Here is a 23,352-nt window from a genome sequence, read left to right on the forward strand (position 1 = left end):
GTCACGAAGATTAGTCAGAAGCAACGTATTATACTAATTGAACCGGGTCTGGTGCAATCATTTTTGTGTTTATTTATTTGTTGTTGTGTTTATTTTGTATTTGTTACAAACAGCAATTCCACCGACTGCTCAAGGTCAGCTTATCCGTGACCTTTTGGACACCGGATATGACATCAGAGAGGTACCTTACAGAGCGCAAGATGGTCCCATTGAGGTCATCATCAACTTCTACCTGTTTTCTATTATTGATCTGGTATGATAATTTGGTTGATTAGATATTAATGTTAATATCACCATCATCATAATTATTATGAATAATAACATTAACTCTTATCATGCCACAGGGCTAATCCCCATTGTGCCAAGCCCCAAATCCCTCCGTGCCAAGTTTATTTTGAGATAACCTGATTAACGCGGTGGCTCTATGAATAGCGAGTGCCAAACACACAGCACAGTCCAGTGAGCATGAACAATAACTGCTATTACGAATGCATGCCTGCACGCACAAGGCACTGAAGCAACGGCTCTCTCGCATGTACAATGCACTATAACGGTAGGCATGCAGCCTCATGGCATGCTATGAGTTAATGATATGGATATTTAAACAGCGCCGGTATCCGCCAGGCTCTGACGCTCATGCCGCTTTACACATATTGCCCTTATCGTAGCCGAGCTGCCAAATTAACTAGCGCTCAAGCATATAAGGTTTAATTCAAGTAAATGAAGTGGCATGTGTCAACAAAAATTGGTATGAAATGTATAGTGGCTGAGTAATGAGCATAGCAAGAAAAGATTCGGGTACTTAGGCCCGACACAATGTGCTTAACGCAGGCCACTATTATATGCCCAGTAAGTTTTTACGCATTTTTTGTTTTAATTCACTGGTTCCAAAAAAACAATCTATTGCAGGATAAACAATCCAGAAGAAATCATAGCTATTTTCTCTCAAAATATGATTCCCATACCAGAGCTCAAGCTTAGCTTTAAAGAGTTGTTTGACAAGGGATATTTGCATAGGGTTATGCGTTATACACACAACCACTTTTGAATTCGTGCAGTGATCTTGGGCAGTGCGAAAGAGCCTCACCAGCACGCAAAAGCTCTCTCTATTGTTCTCTCTTTTTCTTTCACTCTCTTTGACTCGTTTACCCCCTTTCTTCTCTCTTTCCCTCTCTCTCTCTCTCTCTCTATATATATATATATATCTGTTTCTCTATCTCTCTTTTTCGCTCTCTTTAACTCTTTACCCCCCCCCCCTCTCTCTCTCTCTCTCTCTCTTTCTTTCTCCCTCTCTCACTCCCTCTCTCCGTCTTTCTCTCTCTCTCTTTATCTTTCTCTCTCTCTCTTTATCCTTCTCTCTCCCTCTCTCTATATATTTATCTCTGTCTTTTTGTCACTCGTTATTTACATTTCCGCTTTCTCTCGTTTAAATCACTTAACCCTGTTCCAGCTAACCTTAAGCGTGATCACTCAATACCGTGCTTTACTCATGCTGTTTATGGGTAACAGTGTATTACACAATTGCCTTTATATTAAATACACACTTAATTAAAGGCAGCAATTCCATTTTGCGAGCTTGTGCAAGCTCAATGAAACTTGGTGAGTGTTTAAAATATATCCTGCAACAATATCGTGTGTGATTTTTTTACAGTCCTAGGTTCTGAAACTTTTTTCTCAAATCAACAGATAAAACGGTTGAGTTAATTTTCAATTACTTACGACTATTTTTTCAAGTCTAAAAAATAAATAAGTTGAATAAACTTTCAAAATGTATTCGTTGAAAGCCAGTTGCCATTTTGTTTTCATTAGATGGGAGGTTCCTAATAATAAACCTTACGATGTACCTTTGGATTCATGGTATTTCAGGGCCCTGTTTCATAAAACTTGTTATCAATAACAAGTTACAAGCTTCTGTTATAAGCTACTGAAATCATGGCATCTGATTGGCTGAGAGCAAATTTGTCATAGAAATTTAGCAGTTGTTATAGATAACAAGTTTTATGAAACGGGCCCCTGGTTTTTAAGTCTGCAAAAGGGACAAACCAACTTTAAACTAAAACACGGATAGTTCTTGTCATTGAGTTCTTAAAGGTCATAACAGCGAATACATGAATGCTTGAGATGAAGACAAAATAAAAAGAAAGTTGCAGAAATGATAATTTTATAACAAAATTTCTCATAATTTTGTTTTATCAGGATACCAAAAACGGTATACTACATGGCATTTCGTTCTTGAACCTCGTAAGTATGATAACAGTTGAAAAACGTGTAATTTTTAAGATATTCATTTTAATACGATCTCGATCTCTCATACTCCCTACCTGCTGAAACTGAAAATAGACAATATTATAATTAATGGCAGAAGCGTGTTTCTGACTAACGTAATATAGCTAAGTTGGCTAATTTCCATACCATGTTTGGCGTACAGTATTTAGTGCCAGGGGCGGATCCAGCCGGCGACGAGAGCTGGGGCACAAGAGGGGGGGGGGGGGGGGGCAATTCAAGAGAAAATATTTAGCGGCGAAATAGCCGGCGAATAAGCGTCTTCTTTTTTGTTTTTTAAAAAGGTAACATTGTGGCTACCATTTTTTGTTACTTCTTTTTTTTTGCCAGGGGTGGGGGGCTGTGCCCCCCCCCCCCTCCCCTCTGGATCCGCCACTGCCTAGTGCATCAGTTAGTACAAGGGTTACTGTTGGGGTTAGGGCTAGGGTTGATTTGATTTTCTTCTGCATTCATAATAAGTACACAGTTTTTCGATGATAATAGTAATATAGAATACAATAAGTATTTATTCAGACAGTGAATCATTATAAGCAAATATACATAACAATTGTTATTTTCAAAAACGAAATGAAAAACTGTCATATATACTTAATTTCATCAAACATTATACAATTATTTGCGGAAGAAGGACTGTCATTGTAAGCAGATAGCTTGAAAATAAGACATTTGGGGCTAGAGTTAGGGCTATCTTCGTGGATTTTGGAGACACATGCCTCTACGACTGTTCAAAGAATGCCTACCAGCTAAGGCCTTGTCAGACAATCACGCAATTATCGGCTTGCAGGAAGTATATGGGGGAGATCACATTGAAGATATTGTTAAATTGGTCAGATTTTCGACAAGGTATTTTATTTCGCTTTCCATGAAACAGCTGTGGCACGATCATCGCTTAGTCTGGAGTCCTGAGGACCATGGTAATATCTCTCTGGTATCAGTTCCGTTGAATTCAGTTTGGACACCACCACTGCAAATGTTTAACAGGTAATTATACTATATACAGTGCGTATAGAAAAGGTGTTCCCAACTTTGGTAGCTTCTAATTAAAAGGTTATAACCTATGTGACCTTGAGCTATATTTTATTGATAAGGAAAACTAGTACCCTGTCTTATGATACCATTTTCATAATTGTGTTGCCAAGGATGACTAAACAGCAGGCCTTTCAAAAAGTATTGTCAAAATCATCTTTTTCCAAGTTTAGGCTAAAGCAATGAATGTGGGTCAAAAGCCAGTATGTTTGTGTTATCTCATTCCAAAAACAATTGCTCATTTATTTATATTGAGTTATTGACTATAAGGCAGTCGACAAAAAAGGTGTCCATAATTAAATATGATGTATAAAATAGTTAAAGATTATCCCGTGGATTGGAACAAGGTCCTGTGAAAGCCCAGATACATTGCATTATTTTAAACGATGAAGCGCTGTAGCAAGCGGCATAATTTAACGTTTAAAAGGATTTAACCGAAGAAACACTTGCATAAGGCCTGACTCACATTTGTTCCTTAAGCCCAAACTTGGAACAAGGCAATTTTGACAATACATTTTAAAGACCCTGATGCTCATTCACCCGTTGCAGAAATGTTATGAATAGGGTATCATTGGACAGAGGATAAGATACTCCTCATTGCGAAATCAATTTCAAAGTCATTATTGGTTATAACCTTTTAATTAGGAGCTACCCAAGTTGGGTACACTTTGTTTGAGTCCACAGTCGCCTGAAATAACGGCTTGTCGCTATTGGCGAGTAGGTAGCGACAGAGGGCGAACAAACTATGTATATCGGGCTAATGGCTATTTTTTAAAACTTGTATCCGATCAGACAAATATCCTTTAAAGCAGTGTTCTTGCTAGTTAACACAAAACTCGGGCACACATATCTAGTCCGATGTTTCATACTGATTTGTTGAATCTTGAAATGATCTGCATTCACACAACGAAGAATTGGCCCGAATTCACAAAGGAGGTTTAGATTTTACCCATGGTTTAAGCCCTCATTTACATAAACTATGGTTTTAAATAAGCGCAAAATAAACGCGACACAAGTCAGAGGTCCAATATTAGACATATTCTCATCGTTGGTGTGGTCATTGTTGTTGTTGTAGTTGTTATAATCAAAGCCGTTTTTATTTCAGTAGTAAAACCAAACTTGGTTCCTGCTGTGCTGTCCATAATATGTCATAGACCATTTCGCAGTTAGCACATGGGTCAAAATGACACCAAATATCCACAGATCTTTTACTCATTGAGAAGTCCCACTTTGTGTATTTTAGAATATAATCAATGCCAAAGTCATGTATGTGCTTCATGAAAAGCTTTTGTTTGCCCTCTTGTAACTATCATAGAATGTATAACATGAGCACGTATTCATCTCCGTGGGTTTTACAATTTTATCAGAAATGACCTTTATCTGCCCATGCGCAGATAGTATTAACGATATTATTGTATTCCGATGTGATTGTTTCATCTGCCCATGCGCAGATAGTATTTACGAAATGGATTATTGTATTCCGATGTGATTGTTTCATCTGCCCATGCGCAGATAGTATTTACGGAATGCATTATTGTATTCCGATGTGATTGTTTCATCTGCCCATGCGCAGATAGTATTTACGAAATGGATTATAGTATTTACGATATGAATTCTTGTATTCCGATGTGATTGTTTCATCTGCCCATGCGCAGATAGTATTTACAAAATGGATTATAGTATTTACGAAATGGATTATTGTATTCCGATGTGATTGTTTCATCTGCCCATGCGCAGATAGTATTTATGGAATGCATTATTGTATTCCGATGTGATTGTTTCATCTGCCCATGCGCAGATAGTATTTACGAAATGGATTATTGTATTCCGATGTGATTGTTTCATCTGCCCATGCGCAGATAGTATTTACGGAATGCATTATTGTATTCCGATGTGATTGTTTCATCTGCCCATGCGCAGATAGTATTTACGAGATGGATTATTGTATTCCGATGTGATTGTTTCATCTGCCCATGCGCAGATAGTATTTACGAAATGGATTATTCTATTCCGATGTGATTGTTTCATCTGCGCAGGGCCGGATCGGGGCAGACACAGAGTCCTTTCCAGACTGATGGCAATAGGGTACAGGTCTGGGCTAACGGAACAGCATACATGCAGTCTAACATGTATTTCAGCACCATCTGCTCGGTACTTCTGGTAGAGTTTCCATTCGATGAGCACAACTGCGGAGTTGGTTTCTTTCCACTAGGTAATAATTATTGAATGATTTGTGGAAGGATAATGAAAACACAACTGCGGAGTTGGTTTCTTTCCGCTAGGTAATAATTATTGAATGATTTGTGGAAGGCTAATGAAAACACAACTGTGGAGTTGGTTTCTTTCCGCTAGGTAATAATTATTGAATTATTGTGGAAGGATAATGAAAACTAACAGATAAATACTGTATATAGCAGGGTTTAACAGAATATCCTGCTATAAATGGTCATAGAAAGAAAGGCAAAGTACTTTGACGATATAACAAAATATCAGAGTCTCTTGTAACATAAAATAAATAAAGAAAAAGAAAAAGGTGCCGGACCATTTTGGCGCTTTAGCAATCTAACGAATGTATACACCCGATCACGGTTACAAGAGTGCGCATGCGCTGACATTGGCGCCATTTTAGATTACGAGTAAACAAAGTTGCTTACTCGCAATTTAATGTGGCGCCCAGGTCAATATGATGTGAGCGCACAGCGCAGGCAATGACGCGACAATACATGCGCATCTGAAAACATTGATGACGCTCTGTTTACGCGCAAATTAAAATGGCGACCTTAACCGCGAAAGGGTGTATTCATGCCAGGTACTCATTTACCTCACCTGGGTCGAGAGTGGCAAATGTAGATTAACTTCTTGCCAAAGGACGTTTGTGTTGTACGTGGCTGGGATTCGAATTTCGTATGTTGTGGTCCACTCAGGAACCCGTTTCACAAAGCCTTTTTTCAATGACAAATGACAAAAATCAGTGACAAATCTGTTGATAACCAATCAGAAGCAAGGATTTCAGTAGCTTATATCATACACTGTCATTTGTCATTGATGGCAAGTTTTGTGAAACACCCCCCTGTTGTATCCATTAAGCCTCGTTCAGATATGACGCGGTAAAACCGTGGCGGTTTTTTTTTATGATGACGTAAAGTGTAATACGCTTCACATTTCTGTATACAAACAATGTTCATTATTTGTTTTATAAGACGGGACGGCAATACAGTCCTACAATAGAGTTTAAATCTAAAGTACAGATAGATATAACATATAGATCTAAGTTAGATCTAACTAGATCTAGGCGTAGAATATTCTAACGTTAGATCTAAATACATTAGGCTACTCTACAAAAGTAAAAGATATAACACACAGCTCAGTAAATACGCGTATAGGACCATTGGTGCACGCAGTTGTCAATTTTTGCCTTTCATTTGCACGTTAAAAAAATAAAATAATAAACGGCGACGGATTTTTGTGGCGGTTTACCGTGCCATATGTGTAAAAGCCTTTGAACCTCCACGATTGACTGTTGATTCATTTTTTTACCTTTCGAAGGTATCAACAGTGTTTATATCAAGTTAATCCCCGGACTCGCTCTTTCGTTGGCCAACTATAACGCCGAATGGCGAGTTAATGCAATGGAATCCGAGGCAAGTGAGAAACAGGACGCCTTTAGTGGGAAACGGACGCCTTTCCTAGACATCGTTATCTTCCTTGAGAGACAACCGAACTTCTATCTCCGGAACATCCTGTGCCCGCTTGTTCTCTTTATTATCTTAGCCTTCTCCACTTTCTGGATTCCTATCAAGAGCGGTGAACGCGTCTCGGCGTCCCTTTCGCTCGTCCTCGGCAACACCGTCTTTCAGATCATCATCACCGACATCATGCCGAGGACCTCGAACCCCGCTGACGAACCCCTCATCGTGTATTTCTGCGTGTCATCGTTTGCTCTCATCACAGCCATCACCGTTTGGTCAATGCTTGTGTCAAACTTGAGCTTCAAAAAGTGGTCTTTGAAGAATTCCGCAGCGAGGCGATTCTTCTTTGACGTGTTGCCAGTTCTCACCTTGTCCAAACCGCTTCGATGTTGCAGATCCCGGATTGCTGCCGAAGGTCAGTAACGACAGAGGTATGGGGCGCCCCAATAGAATGGCTAAGAATTAAAAGGAAAGAAAAAACAAAGTAAGAGAGAAAGAGAGAAAGAGAAAAAGAGAGAGGGAGAAGAAGAAGAATAAGAAGAAAAGGGAAGAGGGAAAGTCCACATAGAAAGAGGTGATACAACCCCTCTTACACCCATTTTGGTCATGATGATAATATGCCTTCGTTTGTTATTTCACATTTCATCAACTTTATAGCCCCCCCCCCCTCCCCCCTAATGGTAGTGGTAGTGGTAGTAGATGTGGTGCTGGTAATGATAGTTATGGTGGTGGTAATGGGCATTGTGGTGGTATAGTGAGGGCAGTCGTGTTTGTGGTTTTGGTTTATCGGTAGCGATGCTGGTGGTGGTACTAGATTCCACAAATGGCGATAATCACAGCTGAAGATTCCTACGTAGGCAAGAAAGCCCAAAATGAACTGACCGGCAACATTTAGGAAAACAACCTATCTTTAATATTTCTCCCCCACCCCCAGATATTTCCATGGAAGATAAAGGTACCCATGAAACGACTGAAGTACAGCTATTCGATCACACTGCTGCACACACACCAGTTCATCGTGCACAACATTACCCGGTCGAAGAAAGTGGGGACGATTCTCAGGTATATTGATTAGCTTGTGTACAACAGTACGTCTAAAATCTACCTCGTGTAGAGAAATTTCGTCTGCTGTATCATCCACTATGTGCAATTTGTTTTTTGACCGTTTATTCATGCAGTGGGCTACGCTATTTTTATTTATAGCATTTCACAGTTTTCTGAAAGTCCAAGTAAATCACTTCTTCATTCTCAAATTGGAACCAATTATTCTTATTTCATATTAGTTCTACATATTAGTTTTTTTGTTTATTTCAAGCGTATATAAAATTAACAAATGATGGTGATTACAAGATTCACACTGCGTTGCCAATCTAGATACTGTAATCATTACCAATACAATTCTCGCTACCCCAAATAGCGATTCTGCCGAGATCCGGGGAAAATCCTGAAAACGCGCATTGCATTATGGGATAGCTTTTCGACATTACAGCTTCCTGTGCCGTCCTCCACAACAACACAGCGTCGCTTTCGCTCGGAAAGTTCGTGATCACAACCCTCTCTTTCACGGTAGAGTTTAACGGCCTTTTGTGCTAAAGTCACTAATTCTGCCCGAAGCTTTCCATTGCATGGTATTCCTCTGTCCGTTAAGATTTTTTAAAGTTCCGAAACTGTTTTTTTAATCAATTTTGTGGTCGACGAGAAATACATGAACTGAGTGTTGTCTCTACACTGTTTACTGTATCGTCTGCTCGTGATTGTGACGCTGGTCGCTACATGCACAATTTTAAGACAATTATTTTTTTTTTTACTTTTAGATTAACAGAAAAAAAACATGAATAAAAATAAAATCTTTCCTGTAAACTATTTTTTGCTTTTTATTGTATATTCAAATTGAATAAAAACAAACTAAATTTAATGCATATATTATAATCTGTACAAATTACACTGATTGGCATCGATTTTAGCGTGCGTGAAAACTCTGCACAGCGAACACAGGCGCTAGCGCCAGCGGGATGGGACTCTATACCGGAAGTTGTAGTGACGACCCGAGAGAGTGAAAATTACCTCGTCTCGCGAATTTCGAGATTTTCGTACCTATTTAGGGTAGCGAGAATTAAATCGTTCTTAGCCATGGGGGCCACAATGTACTGCATTGAAATTGTACTCAGAACTTTTAATGATTTCTGCTCTCTTTACACAAGTATAATATGTAATTCCTAGAATTTGGGATCAAAGCAATAACACAAGTTTTAAAAAATGATGAATAATACACCAGTTTACGGTTGTATCAGTGCGTATGCGCAGACAGTTGACCTCGGGTCATTGGCTCTGAAACAAAGCCAATGACCTGAGGTCAGTGGTATTTATGCGTAAATTAAGATTGCGCCAATGCAAATGATGATGTGCGCGCAAAACGCAGCGCGCAGGCAGTGATGTCATCATAATTTGCATGGGCGCAATCTTAATTTACGCATAAATTCATGACCTCTAGGTCATTGGCTTTGTTTACTCGCCAATTAAAATGGCGCACACAACCGTAAACTGGTGTATAGGGCCATTTGAAGAGCGCGGCTATCATTATGAATGCCCGACTGTAGCTCAGGTGCCATAATAAGGCGCTTAAGCATTCAAGAAGTTGTACCCATTAACTTCACCTGGGTGGAGAGTGGCAAATGTAGATTAATGTCTTGCCAAAGAAAATTAGTACCGTGTTGGGACTCGAACCCACAACATGATTTTTTTTCTCTCTCTCTCTCTCTCTTTTCAGGTGACTGATATGGAGTTCATCGCGAAAGTGCTTGACCGTCTCGCCATGGTATTAGTCTTCGTCTTGATATTAGTTATCGCTATTCGTACCGACCCACTGGTAACTGCCACGTTTAGAGCTTTGCTTGCATGAAGGTTTTAAATCCTAGTTTATTCTATATTATTACCATCATCGCTATAGTTGCATTTTTATTTATTAGAAAACTTCATTCACATGGTACATTAAAGGGAGTGTAGCATGACGAGACTACGTTTCTTTCCCGTGGCCTGACTCGTATCCCATCGGGTATGAAACGACTACGGACGACGCTAGCGCGCTGACCGAGATTAAGTCGCTGACTACCGTTAATCAAGTCCATTCATTTACGTGCAGTTGTCCAGAGTAAGTCGTAGATGGCGTTAACCAGTATTTGCAATGCCGCACCCCTTTAATATTTTGTTCTAAAATACAAGGGTATATTATATGGAAAAACCAACATATGGCTCCAGTTGTCTCATTTTCGCTCGCTGGAACATTGCCAGCATAAACCACTGACCTCTACCTCCTGGACGGATCATCGCCCTTTCCCATTCACTATACGTTACGTACTAAAAGGCTGTATTGTCTGACCGTTCATGAATATTCATGTTTTTGTTTACCTCGGCAAAATGTTTGCTTTTACTAAATGGAAAAATTACGGTGGGGGGGGGGGGGGCGGTGGATGAAATGGACATAATGAACCAAGCAGAAGTGATCTATGATATTCATTCTTCTTATCCTTCGTGTGCTTGACCTATAATTTTGATCAAATTACAGTGGGTAAACTTTCAAAAGTCAATGAGACATGAGGGTTCCATTGAAAGAGCTAGTGATAACCTACGTCGGGGTGGATGTGCTTTTCGTTTAAACAAAAAGTGAATTTTTAACGATTTTTTTTTTTTTAACGTCCATAGGCTAACATGTTAGCCTTCTGACTCTGACGATAGGGGGCGTTGTCAAATGAGACTAAACGGAGCAATATGTTTGAATGATATATGGAAAATATATAAATATAATTGTACAAGCGTGTATTTATAAATAACTTCAAATAAGATTAAATGTTAAGAAACTTACAAACGGTAAAGCATATTAAATCGATTGTGTTGACAATTTACCTGCTTGTGTATTGCATTGAATATAGCATGTTTTTATCCATATTGTTATGACTGTTTTGAGTATTATCATTATTATTATTTTTATTATTAACAGTCATGTACTCATGTTCCAATCCAATCCAATCTAGGAATTAATAAAGCGCCACTCTCTAGATAGTGGCGCTTTATAAATTCCTATATTTCAATAGGTGATGCACAATAGGCTATTGACACTGCGTTAGTTTGAGTTTTTGAAAGTACTTGCTATCATGTTTTATTAATATTACGATGATGATCATCATTATTATCATAACAAATATTATGATTAGTATCAGTGTTGTTGCTGTTTTGGTGGTATTAGTACTGTTATTATTATCAGCAGTACTCTCTAAAAAAATCGAGTGATCACGGACGTCACTCCTCTGGAGAGTGAAAATGTAGTGAAAATAGAGTGAACATTCACTCTTTTCTTTTTAGAGAGCACTCTAAAATCAATCGATTTTCACTCCTAAACAAGTGATCACGGACGTCACTTCCAAGAAAGTGAAAATAGAGTGAAAATTCACTCTTTTTTTTAAGAGAGTAGTAGTCGTATGGAGGGTTGAATGGTCCGGACACTAAACAACAATAAAGCCTTCTCTTTTTTTTCTTTTTGATCCCACGAAAAATATTTATCAAATACTGGCAATCTTCGTGACTATTTGTCATTTAAATCTATTTTCAACATGAGTAATTTTCTTATCAGCCAGATTCATGAAATATTGCTTGTAAGCTGCTTCAAATTACTGTTATTATTTTTGTTTATTAGAAAACTTCAATCACATGGTACATTCAATTTGTTGTTAAACAACTTATGATTAGCTACAACTAGTGTGGAGGGGGGAAAAAATCATTTTAAATTTTGTTTGAAATCGCAGGTCCGGATAACCCACCTTTCTGACCACACAACGTGTGGGTATACTTAGCATCGCTATTAATTATTATTACTATTACTTGATCTTATTATCATTATTTTTATCATTCTTCAAGTTATCAACGTTTGAAGTTTATTTGTTCTACATCAAAACACTTTTTATTTCAAGCGGAGATTACAAAAAACTAACGACTTTAAATCAAGTATAATGTAAGGAAAATAGATATGAACTTTCTAAATATATATATATATGACAGGCAAGGTAATACAGTGTAAAATGTGGGTAGCCTATGATAAAAAGCATAGCTTGTACAGTATGTGAATAGTCTCCCTTACTGAGTATAGTAGGTCTGAATTTAAAAGGTATTATAGGAGGTGAAAACGGAGTAGTATAGTATAGTATGAGATTTTAAAGACGTACAAGGAGAATGAATTGTTAATTTATGACTATCATCACTATTAATGGAATCATTGAATAGTATGTTCTTTATATGATTATCATTATCATTATTCATGTTATAAGTAGGTATATGTTATGATTATCATTACCATTATTGCTATCATTTAATGTCATTATAATTAATAACATTGCTGTTATAAGTATAATTACGTCGATTTATGTCTGTGAATTAATTGTAATAATATCGTGAATTATTGTATTGCCGATCTATTTTTTTTGTTGCGTGTATTATATATATATATATATATATTCATTTTTGTTGTATTACTATCAATGGATGTAAATTACTAATTAGTAAAATAAAATAATCAATTAAATTCAATTCATTTCAATTCAATTTATTTACTTTCACGAACCTCATTGACATTAAAAAACAGCCATGTAAAATATGTACAATAAATCAGGGTGTTTTTTCTCGAAATATAAAGATAGTAACAAGACCATGCAATGGAGAAAGAACATTTATTAAATAAAATAATCATGGAATGTTGGCTACAGGAACTTGAATTAGGATTTAAATAAAATACTTCGATTTCTGTAGAGTATGAGGTTTTCATGAATCGAAATCTAATTATCATTAATCATAATTATTAATGACTCTGCATAGAAAGAGGATAGGATGATGGCTTATCGAATTCTAATTAGCATTATGTAGGGCGGGGGTAGTAGGTGTTTTCTAGCTCCTTCTCTTTTTATATATTTTTTGTTTTTGTTATCATAACCCTCCTTTTTTCTCTCTCTCTCTCTCTGAAGGAAATTTAAGAGGAAAGCAAAATATTGTGGAAAAGAAAAGAAATAATTTGAGATTTATAAGCACACTGGTCGAAAAATAGTACAAACTTTATTTGCGATTTTTTAATCTTTTTTTAATGTGAAAATATAATTTTGTTTATGTGAATATTTTTCATCTGTAAATGTGTAACTGTAGTTGTATCCTCGTATGTAAATGTAAAAGATCACTTGCAAATTTATTTAGACCTATGTGAAAATTATTTTGTTAGTTTAATTATACAATGTTATATATTATTATTATTATTATTATTTATTCGACCATAAAAACACATTCAGCATGTACAGTGTATATAGGTGTATACAGAGTGAAATAGGAAAAATACAAAGTAAGATAAAGAAGGAATAGCATGTGGGTCAGGGTGCACAAAAGCGAAATTCTTCCCTGTTGCCCGGGGGCATGTGCACCCTCACATGCCATTCCGAGACATAATAGAATATATTGCAAGGTTCACATTATATAAGTATACAAAATAATTACAAACAATCATTCAGAAAATCATGATTAAATTAAATTTCGATAAATGCATTAAGAGGATATGAAGCTGCAATGAATAGAGTGCTTTAAGATTTGTATGTAGAAAAAACTTAAAACTTAAAATAACCAGAACACAATTAACATAAATCGTCATTATTCAATTGATCCAACGGTGTCTCATTCAAAGAAATTCTAGTTAAAAAGAAAAAAGAAGAGATGTGTAATTGTTCAAGGTAAATCTTACCAGCAATTTCTTGTATATAACAAAAATATACATATGAATAGAGCGTAAATATTGTTTTGGGCTATACAATCAAGGAAATTATAAAACGTCATGTACCACAATAATGTACAATTTTTGCAGAAATTAAAGGTGCAATAAGCATTAGGATTGATAATCATTCACAAAATATTGAGTAGGGCCTATGGTGTTATCATTTAAGAAGAGTGGCATAATGTGGATATGAAGCTATCAATGTGGACCATTGTTCCAGGTTCAATTAATATATTCATTGTATCATTGAAAGAGAAAAAAAAAAAAAAAAAAAAAAAAAAATTAAACAAGTAACATTCTGAATCCAGTGTTTCAATAAGTTCTTGGATATTGATAAACAATGATTATTAAAGAAAAGGAGGAATCCCCCACTCTCAGTGAGGAAGCCCCTCTCAGTTTGAAAATTAGTTAGAATCGAGAAGGGACCGCTTCATAGAGAGTAGAAAGGATGAAAGTGAGGAGACCACCGATGCATCCCTAACCTCTAACGGTAATTCATCCCATACCCGAGGAAATCTCCGGGAAGCGGACAGGAACAGGGCCTGTGTTCGTGATTGCTGATGAATGAAGGACAGTGTAAAGAGGCGTCTCTTGCTAATGGCTATGTTTTCTATTAGTGTTTCACAGTCACAACAAAAGTACAGACATTTGAAGGTAAATGAACATAAAAGATAATCTCTACGAGCTGACAAGGTAGACCAGTTGAGAACCCTTAACCTTTCTTCATACGGCATTTCTCCTCTTCTCTGTTTAAGAGCAACGCGCGTTGCTATACGTTGGATTCTTTCTAATTGTTGTGTTTGTTTTAGGGTATTGGGATGCCATGCAGGGATGCCATATTCAAGTATTGGCAGTACCAAGGCCTTGTAGAGGGCAAATATAGCAGAGGTGGACGAACCACGGGCTACAACTCTTATAAACCCAAGAAGACGACTCGCGCGTGCAGTAATTGCATCAACCTGAATGTTCCAAGAGAGGTTTGAACCTATTACAATACCAAGATATTTGTAAGAAGTGACAGAAGAAAGCAGTGTGTCACCCAGGGTATAGACGGCATTTTGGATGTTCCGCTTCCTAGTTATATGCATCACTTTCGTTTTGGATGGATTGAATGACATGCCATTTGTAATTGTCCATTGATGGAGTGAGTCTAAGTCATGTTGCAATTGCATTTCATCATCGTGTGAACGAATTGTACGAAACAGTAACATATCGTCAGCAAAAAGAAAAAGATCGGAGGAAACATCAGAGATAACATTGTTGACAAATAGATTAAAAAGTAGCGGTCCAATTACACTACCCTGGGGCACACCAGAAGGGACATTACTCCAAGAAGAGAGAGAACCCAGGAACATTACTCTTTGGAGCCGATTTGATAGAAAGGAACGTACCCACTTCCATATGTTACCACGAATATTGTACTGGGTTGCTAACTTGGATAGGAGGATATTGTGAGGCATTCTATCAAAAGCCTTTGACATGTCAAGAAAAATTGCATCAATGTGTGGAGGGCGTGGTTTGTCTAGTGAGGCTGCCCAATTATGTACCAAGTTTACAAGTTGTGTTACACAATTTTTACCTTTAGTGAATATGTTTATGAGAGAAATGAATACAAACCTATGGAAACAAAAAATGAAAAAAATACTCATAATTATTACTGACTCTGCATACAAAGAGAATGTGATGATGGCTTATGAGAGTATGACGGTGATGACATGAGATTGGTGGTGATGGTCATTAAGGCTGGGACTCGTTTCACAAAGCCTTTTTTCAATGACAAATGAAAAATATCAGTGACAAATCTGCTGATAACCAATCAGAAGCAAGGATTTCAGTAGCTTATGACAACAACTGTCATTTGTCACTGATGACAAGTTTTGTGAAACACCCCCAGATGATAATAATAATCATCTTGATGTATTAAACGCTTAATACGAAATACATCTCCCCCAAAGACTGATGGTCATTATGGCTGGGACCCATTTTACAAAGCCTTTTTTTAATGATAAATGAAAAATATCAGTGACAAATCTGCTGTTAACCAATCAGAAGCAAGGATTTCAGTAGCTTATAACAACAACTGTCATTTGTCACTGATGACAAGTTTTGTGAGACACCCCCCCCCCCCCAGGTGATAATAATAGTCATCTAGATTTATACAACGCTTAATACGAAATACATCTCCTCAAAGACTTTTCGGATTTATTTTCGCACCCATTTTCTTCTTTTGTGTACCAGGTTATATATTATCATGTGCAGGTGTAATTTAACTTCAAGAAAGAGGAACTATATTTTTCGATCTCTTTTTCTCCCTTTATCGAATTGAACAACAAGTGACTATGTTAATGATTGATGTCTTACATGGGAAAACTCAAGTATATATTTGGTAGTGTTTCCATTAGAACATCAATAGGCAACGTGACCCAGCTTTGAATACTCGAACAAAGACAACACTAGCACTAGCCTTTAAACAAGGCCACATGTCTGATAGACGCCGAGCGACTAAAAAGAGACTAATCGCGAAAACCCGAGTGAACGACAGAGCGAGTAGCGTTCACCACGGGTCTCTAGATTCATCTCAGCCGCTGATTGGGGTGGAAAATAGCCAGAGTCATGAGGCCTTGTCAAAAGGCTCCACTAGCACTGACCTACATTAAATAACGATAAAGAAAAACTTAAAGGCAAGCCGATCAAACAGGCTCACCCTTTCCAAAATGTTGACTACTTTATTGGCGCTGCGAGTCGTAAACATAAACAACGTACTTTTATTTATATAATATTATTTTACAAAAAAGACTGGTGGAAAGATCTCACAAATTTAAAAAATATATATATTTTGTTCATATTTTACAATGTTTTTCAATTTTATTTGTTTTATTATACCAGAAAAAGAAAAGAAAAAAATCTTAATTCATGTTGAGTATTTTGTTTCTATATTTTTTAACACTATTTCGTAAGCGATTTCGGCAACAGAAACTTAGGGATTGAATTGAAAGATCGATTCAATAAATTCTTATTTATTAAATTGTGTAAATGTATAACCTTCCATTGAAGTTAACCTACACTGTCGCTCAAAAAGGTGGAATATCATTTTGATATATTATCACTCCTACTGTGATGGAGGTGCTACATAAATAGCCGTTCTTTCCCCTTTTCAAAGAATACTTGCACCTGTGTATCATGGAATGCACTGCTTGTGCATAAATGAACTTTCATGAGCACGTATCAAGTATTTTTGTTTCTGTGTATTTCACAATTTGGTCTACAATGACTTTTATCTGCTCATACTCAGACACAAACCATTATGAGATGCTTTCATCGTTCTAAAGACTTTTAGGATTCATTTTCGCATTCATCTTCTTCTTTTATCTACCAGATTTAATATATACACCGTCATAAATTTATTTTAATTCAATAAAGAGGAACTAAATTTGTCGATCTCTTTGCCTCCCTTTTTTAAAAGTGGAATATAAATGATTTTGTTAATTATGTCTAACATGGGATCAACCCCTATGGCTTAGAGACTTCTGATAAAATAAGTGCTAAGCACTATATAAGCAAATATAATTTTATTAAACATTCTTGTCAAGCTGTTGAGTACCTGTATAAAAAACACAAGTACTGGATAAAGTTAAATAATGATTAAGATAAAATTCAGGAGAAGCCTTTCAAATAGGCTTATCCTTTTTTTTTTTTTTTTTTTTATTTACAATGTTATTATACAAAAAAGATTGGTGGAAAAGATTCTAAAAAGAATTTTCTTAATATTTTAGAAATGATTTCAATTTATTTTGTATTTATTAAATACTACAAGAAAAATTAATTCGAGATAATAAAATTGGTCCGTTTTCTACCAATTCTGATACGATTATGTCTAGCGAGGGAAAACTTGGACGTCAGACTTATTTCCTTTCTTAAACCCGCTTTTGAACAGAATCTCATGCCAAGCGGCGGGTTCAAAATTTCAGTAGAATTTGGGTCATTGTGTACGTGAGTGAAACATAGAGAAACAGACAGACAGAGATACATAGACAGAAAGAGAGGGAGAGAGAGAGAGATGGGAGGGGTATGAACGTTTTCTAAATGCTCCTCGCTAAAATTGATTAATAATCAAGATTTTTTCTGCGAAACAATTAAAGGCTATTTATAGCACCTTCATCGCTGTAAAAGAGATTATTCCAATATGAAAAACGTTGGACCTCTTCATATTTGGAAGATCTGTGGATATTTGGGGTCATTTGGGAAATGTGCTAACCGTGAACTGGGCTATTGACTCTGTCACCTGGACGGAGTATTGTACATAATTATACAACATAGGCCTACAAAGAATTCAAGGCGACAGTGGAAAGAATCGAACACTAACAGTAATTTCATAACAGAAAAAAAATCTTGATTAAAAATTAATTTAAGCGAGGTGCATCTATAAAACGGTCACAGCCCTCCCACCTCTCTCTCTCTCTCTCTCTCTCTATGTATGTCTATTTATCTCTGTCTGTCTGTTTCGCTATATTTCACTTACGTACACAATGACCCAAATTCTACTAACATTTTGAATCGATCTTTCAATTCAATCCCCAAGTTTCTGTCGTCAAAATCGCTAAAGAAATAGTGTTTTAAAAAATGAAACAAAATACTTAAACTCAATTTGAAATAAGATACTTTAGGATTTGTTATCATCAAAAATACAAAATAAATTGAAAATCATTGCTAAAAAAATGAATAAAATATAAAGAAAATTCTTTTTAGAAATTTTTCCACCAATTTTTTTCGTATAATAAAATTATTTATAAAACAATGAAACTCTTCGTACATCGAAAATTACGTTCATAATTAGAACCAATTTTGAAAGGATTAGTCTGTTTGAAAGGCTTCTCCTAAATTTTATCTGAATATTAATATTTAGCTCAATCCAGTACTTGTGTTGTCCAGGTGTGGTAACCCGACACATGCTCCGCCGACGATTGCTCCGCCGACATTTACTCCGCAAAACGCGACAATTGCTCCGCGACATTTGCTCCGACGTCAAATGCTCCGCCGACAGTTGCTCCGCCGACAGTTGCTCCGCCGACAATTGCTCCGCCGACAGATGCTCCGCCGACAATTGCTCCGCCGACAATTGCTCCGCCGACAATTGCTCCGCCGTCAATTGCTCCGCAAAACGCGACAATTGCTCCGCCGACATTTGCTCCGCCGACATTTGCTCCGCCTGAAGCGACACTTGCTCCGCCGACATTTGCTCCGCCGACAATTGCTCCGCCGACAATTGCTCCGCCTGAAGCGACAATTGCTCCGCCGACATTTGCTCCGTCCAAAAAGTGTCCCATAAACTACAAATGCTACTAGTACTACGACAAATGCTTCGCCGACAATATTTTCTTTACACCTATTTTTTTCGTTTCTTTTTTTCTTCTTCATTTTCTGAATGCATTTCTTGAAATAATGTAGATGAAATGAAATGAATGAATGTTGATGAAGTGGGAGGAAAAAGGAGTTACCTAAAAGTCAGTTCGAATATACTGAAATAACTTTCCATCTATCACTGTACGTCCCATATAATGTATACTAAACACTCATTACATGTCGTGGGAAGTTTAAAAAAAAAAGTAGAGCAGCAAGCCACATTCCCCAATACGCGCATACCTCCTAGTTAATTTCAAGTAGCTCATCAATATGTAATACCTGAAATTACCTCGATCAATGCATCTTACTAGGTAAAGCATTATACAATGTAATAGGTCATCATGGAAGTTTAGAAAATAAGTAAGGGGGATTTACCAAAATTAATGTTGATCTTTTTAAGAGTTTTATAAAGAAACAAAAAGATATTTTAAGAAATGGCGATTTGACTTATGATACTCATGTTGAATTAACTTTTATTCCTGTGCCCCCTCACTCCCCTTTATGCACTGGAGTTCAAACTATGATTTATATGTGTACAGTGTATTTTTTTTTACTATAATGTTGTTTTTTTATAACTTTCTTGTCCTTTCATTATTGTTAGTTGTTCTTATACATATTGGTTTTTTTGTTTGTCTAATTATTACCAATGACTTGTAAATATGTAATTTTTATATGATTGAAAATTTAATAAACACACAAATATAAAAAAAAAGTTTAGAAAATAAGGGCACTTATATACGTAAGGAAGAGAACCCATTCAGACGGGAAAATGAGATGGCAGCCTTTCTGCTTATTCACATTTATACAAATCATTTTGTTGCAGTTTGATGTTAGTTCTTCATGATAAGCCAATTGCTCTTCTTCCGGTGGCTTCGTGAGTCCCTTAAATTATTTAGTGAAAACAAAGTACTCGAATGAAACGGAGTGTTTTGCACACTAACATATATATATTAAAGCTACATACACTTAACTAAAGGAAAGAAACCTTTAGAAAATGGACTGGATATTATTGAAAATATTATTCTAAACAAGAATGTACTACATGATTGTATTACTTTACGTTTCAATTTCACGAGAGAAATAGAACTCGAGAGGGGGAGCAGAGAAGAAGTGATGGAAATGAAAGAAGACTAATAGCATGAGAGGAAAGAAAAGAGCAAAGAAGACAAGAAAACGGTCATAAACAGGAAAAGGAGGAGCATGGGAGAGAGAGAAAGAGAGAAAGAGAGAGAGATAGCCTTGAGCTTTGGATCAGCTAATGAGTAATACATGAAACAGATTTTGAGCGGAGTAATTATCTTTCGCCGGAGCTTGCGTAAGGAGCTATAATTTTATTTTTTATTTTTTTAAATCAAACATTATGGGGAATAGCAAAAAACGGTTGTCTTTTTTGCTCTTTTCTTTCCTCTCATGTTATTAGTCTTCTTTTTTCATTGAGGTTATTTCAGGTCTTACATATTGATGAGCTGTTTGAAATTAACTAGGAGGTATGCGCGTATTGGGGAATGTGGCTTGCTGCTCTACTTTAAAAAAAAAAACTTCCCATGACATGTAATGAGTGTTTAGTGTACATTATGTGGGACGTACAGTGATAGATGGAAAGTTATTTAAGTATATTCGAAATGACTTTTAGGCAACTGCTTTTTCCTCCCACATTATCAACATTCATTCATTTCATTTCATTTACATAATGTCATGAAATGCATTCAAAAAATGAAGAAAAAAAGAAAGAAACAAAAACAACCCGTGAAAAAAAATTATTGTCGGCGAAGCATTTGTCGTAGTACTAGTAGCATTTGTATTTAATGGGACACTTTTTGGGCGGAGCAAATGTCGTCGGAGCAAATGTCACCGGAGCAAGTGTCGCTTCAGGCGGAGCAAATGTCGGCGGAGCAAATGTCGGCGGAGCAAATGTCGGCGGAGCAATTGTCGCGTTTTGCGGAGCAATTGACGGCGGAGCAATTGTCGGCGGAGCAATTGTCGGAGGAGCAATTGTCGGCGGAGCATCTGTCGGCGGAGCAATTGTCGGCGGAGCAACTGTCGGCGGAGCAACTGTCGGCGGAGCACCTGTCGGCGGAGCATTTGACGTCGGAGCAAATGTCGCGGAGCAAATGTCGCGGAGCAATTGTCGCGTTTTGCGGAGTAAATGTCGGCGGAGCAATCGTCGGCGGAGCATGTGTCATGGAACCCCAGGTGTTGCCTTAGTCAGGTACTCAACAGCTTGGACAGTCATGATGTCTAATAATAATTATATCTACTTTATATAGCGCTTAACTTTATCAGAAGTCTCTAAGCCATAGGGATTGTACCCATGTTAGACATAATTAACATAATCATTTATATTTCAATTTTAAAAAAGGAGGCAAAGACATCGACAAATTTAGTTCCTCTTTCTTAAATCAAATTACATTTATACGGGTGCATATATTAAATCTGGTACATGAAAGAAGAAAAAGAATGCGAAAATGAATCCGAACAGTTATTTAGGAACAATGGCAGCTTCTCCTAATGGTTTGTGTTCATAATCATGTGTAATTAGGGACTTTTAGATTAGGGACTTTTAGATTTGCGTGGACTGATACGTGTGACGTCCATTCAAGGCAGTGCATTAAAAGGGCGTCGACCGTAGCAATCCCCATTGTCTTCGTGCGAATCTAAAAGTCCCTATTGAGTGGACGAGAACGGCGTGAACGTCCACTGATCAAGCGTGTTTACGGCAAGCCGTTTTTAACATTTATGCCTATTTCTTGATATCAAGAATTACCATTACTTTACAACAGAAAATCATTTCTTGATATCAAGAATTGAATTCTGAACGGCGTGAACGTCCACTGATCAAAAAAATATGCGCCCCTCCCGGCCCGTAACACTATCTTCATTTTAAGATTAATGCAATGCTAGAAACTACAAACTTTGTGAAAAGAGGCAAATCTTTTCACGCCAAAATTACAAGTAAAATGGTGGTTAACTAACCACATTCATAACAGCGCTTGCGAAAGGAAAGGAAAAAATGTTTAAAATTGGTATTTGTTCACATATAATAGTTAAACTTTTATACGACTAAAAATGATATCTGTTTACTTAGATAAGACGGGAAGTGGCAACACGATAAAGTCTTTTCATAACATCGTTATGCTCGAATGTGCTAATTGCAATTATCTTTTCTAGTGTCATACAAAATTTAGAACTTGGCCAAAAAATCGAGTAAAACTAACAAAAAACAATAAAAAATTATGTCGATCTATTACGAGATGTTTCAACACCTTCTTTCCGATTTTCCCCCGCCCCACCCCTCTCCCTCTTTCTCCCTCTCTCTCTCTCTCTCTCTATATCCCCCCTCTCTCTCTCTCTCTCTATATATATATATATCCCTCCTCTCTCTCTCTCTCTCTCTCTCTCTCTCTCTCTCTCTCTCTCTCTCTCTCTCCTCTCTCTCTCTCTCTCTCTCTCTTTCTCTCTCTCTTTCTCTCTCTCTCTTTCTCTCTCTCTCCCTCTCTCCCTCTCTCTTTCTCGCTCTTCCTCCCTCTCTCTCTCTCTCTCTCCTGTTTCTTATCTCTCTTTCTCTCCATTGAGTCTTTCCTTCTCTCCATCTCTCTCTCTCTCTCTCTCTCTCTCATACTCTCTTACTCTCATGCACTGAAATTAGACTCAGAATTAACGATCATTCAGCTTTCGTTTTATGGTTAACATAATATGCATAATATAATGCATCCTTTATGCACAGCAGTAGAATATAATGCATTCTCATGAACACCATACACGTTGTGAAAATGACAGTACACAGATAAGACATTCATGATGATTATTATAAAGAGGGTATGATCATTATCTACCCGATGTATCATCATAAAAGTTAACACTACCCTTCAGGTCTGTTTTAATCAGCTGGAGTTTGCCAAATAGTCCGCTATTTCTGATTCGGGAAATAAGAAATCGCGTTTTCATCAGCTCGAGAATTTTATTCAGTGTTAGCGCATACCGCGAGTCTTCGGGCTTGTGAAAACGCACCGGACAAAATAATAGCTGGCTAATTTTGCAACCTAGCCAAAGAGTTCTAGGAAAGATTTTCCGAGAAAACAGCCCGCTATTTGTGTCTTCACCTGCCCAAAAGTCCGCTATTTCGCGATCGGGCTAATTTCCCGATTCAGAAATAGCGGGCCA

The 23,352-nt window shown here is 37.0% G+C and overlaps 1 long non-coding RNA gene across 1 annotated transcript; it reads left to right on the forward strand.

The window, feature by feature from the left end:
* Positions 1–2,192: 2,192 nt before the first annotated feature.
* LOC105440862 lies at positions 2,193–5,522 on the forward strand. Its single transcript, XR_004065410.1, has 3 exons — positions 2,193–2,241; positions 3,155–3,264; positions 5,346–5,522. It is a non-coding gene; the product is annotated as an uncharacterized LOC105440862 (long non-coding RNA).
* The last annotated feature ends 17,830 nt before the right edge of the window (positions 5,523–23,352 follow it).

The sequence above is a fragment of the Strongylocentrotus purpuratus genome, unplaced genomic scaffold, assembly GCF_000002235.5.
Source record: "Strongylocentrotus purpuratus isolate Spur 01 unplaced genomic scaffold, Spur_5.0 spur5_scaffold_20, whole genome shotgun sequence".
In the NCBI taxonomy this organism is placed as follows: Eukaryota; Metazoa; Echinodermata; class Echinoidea; order Camarodonta; family Strongylocentrotidae; genus Strongylocentrotus; species Strongylocentrotus purpuratus.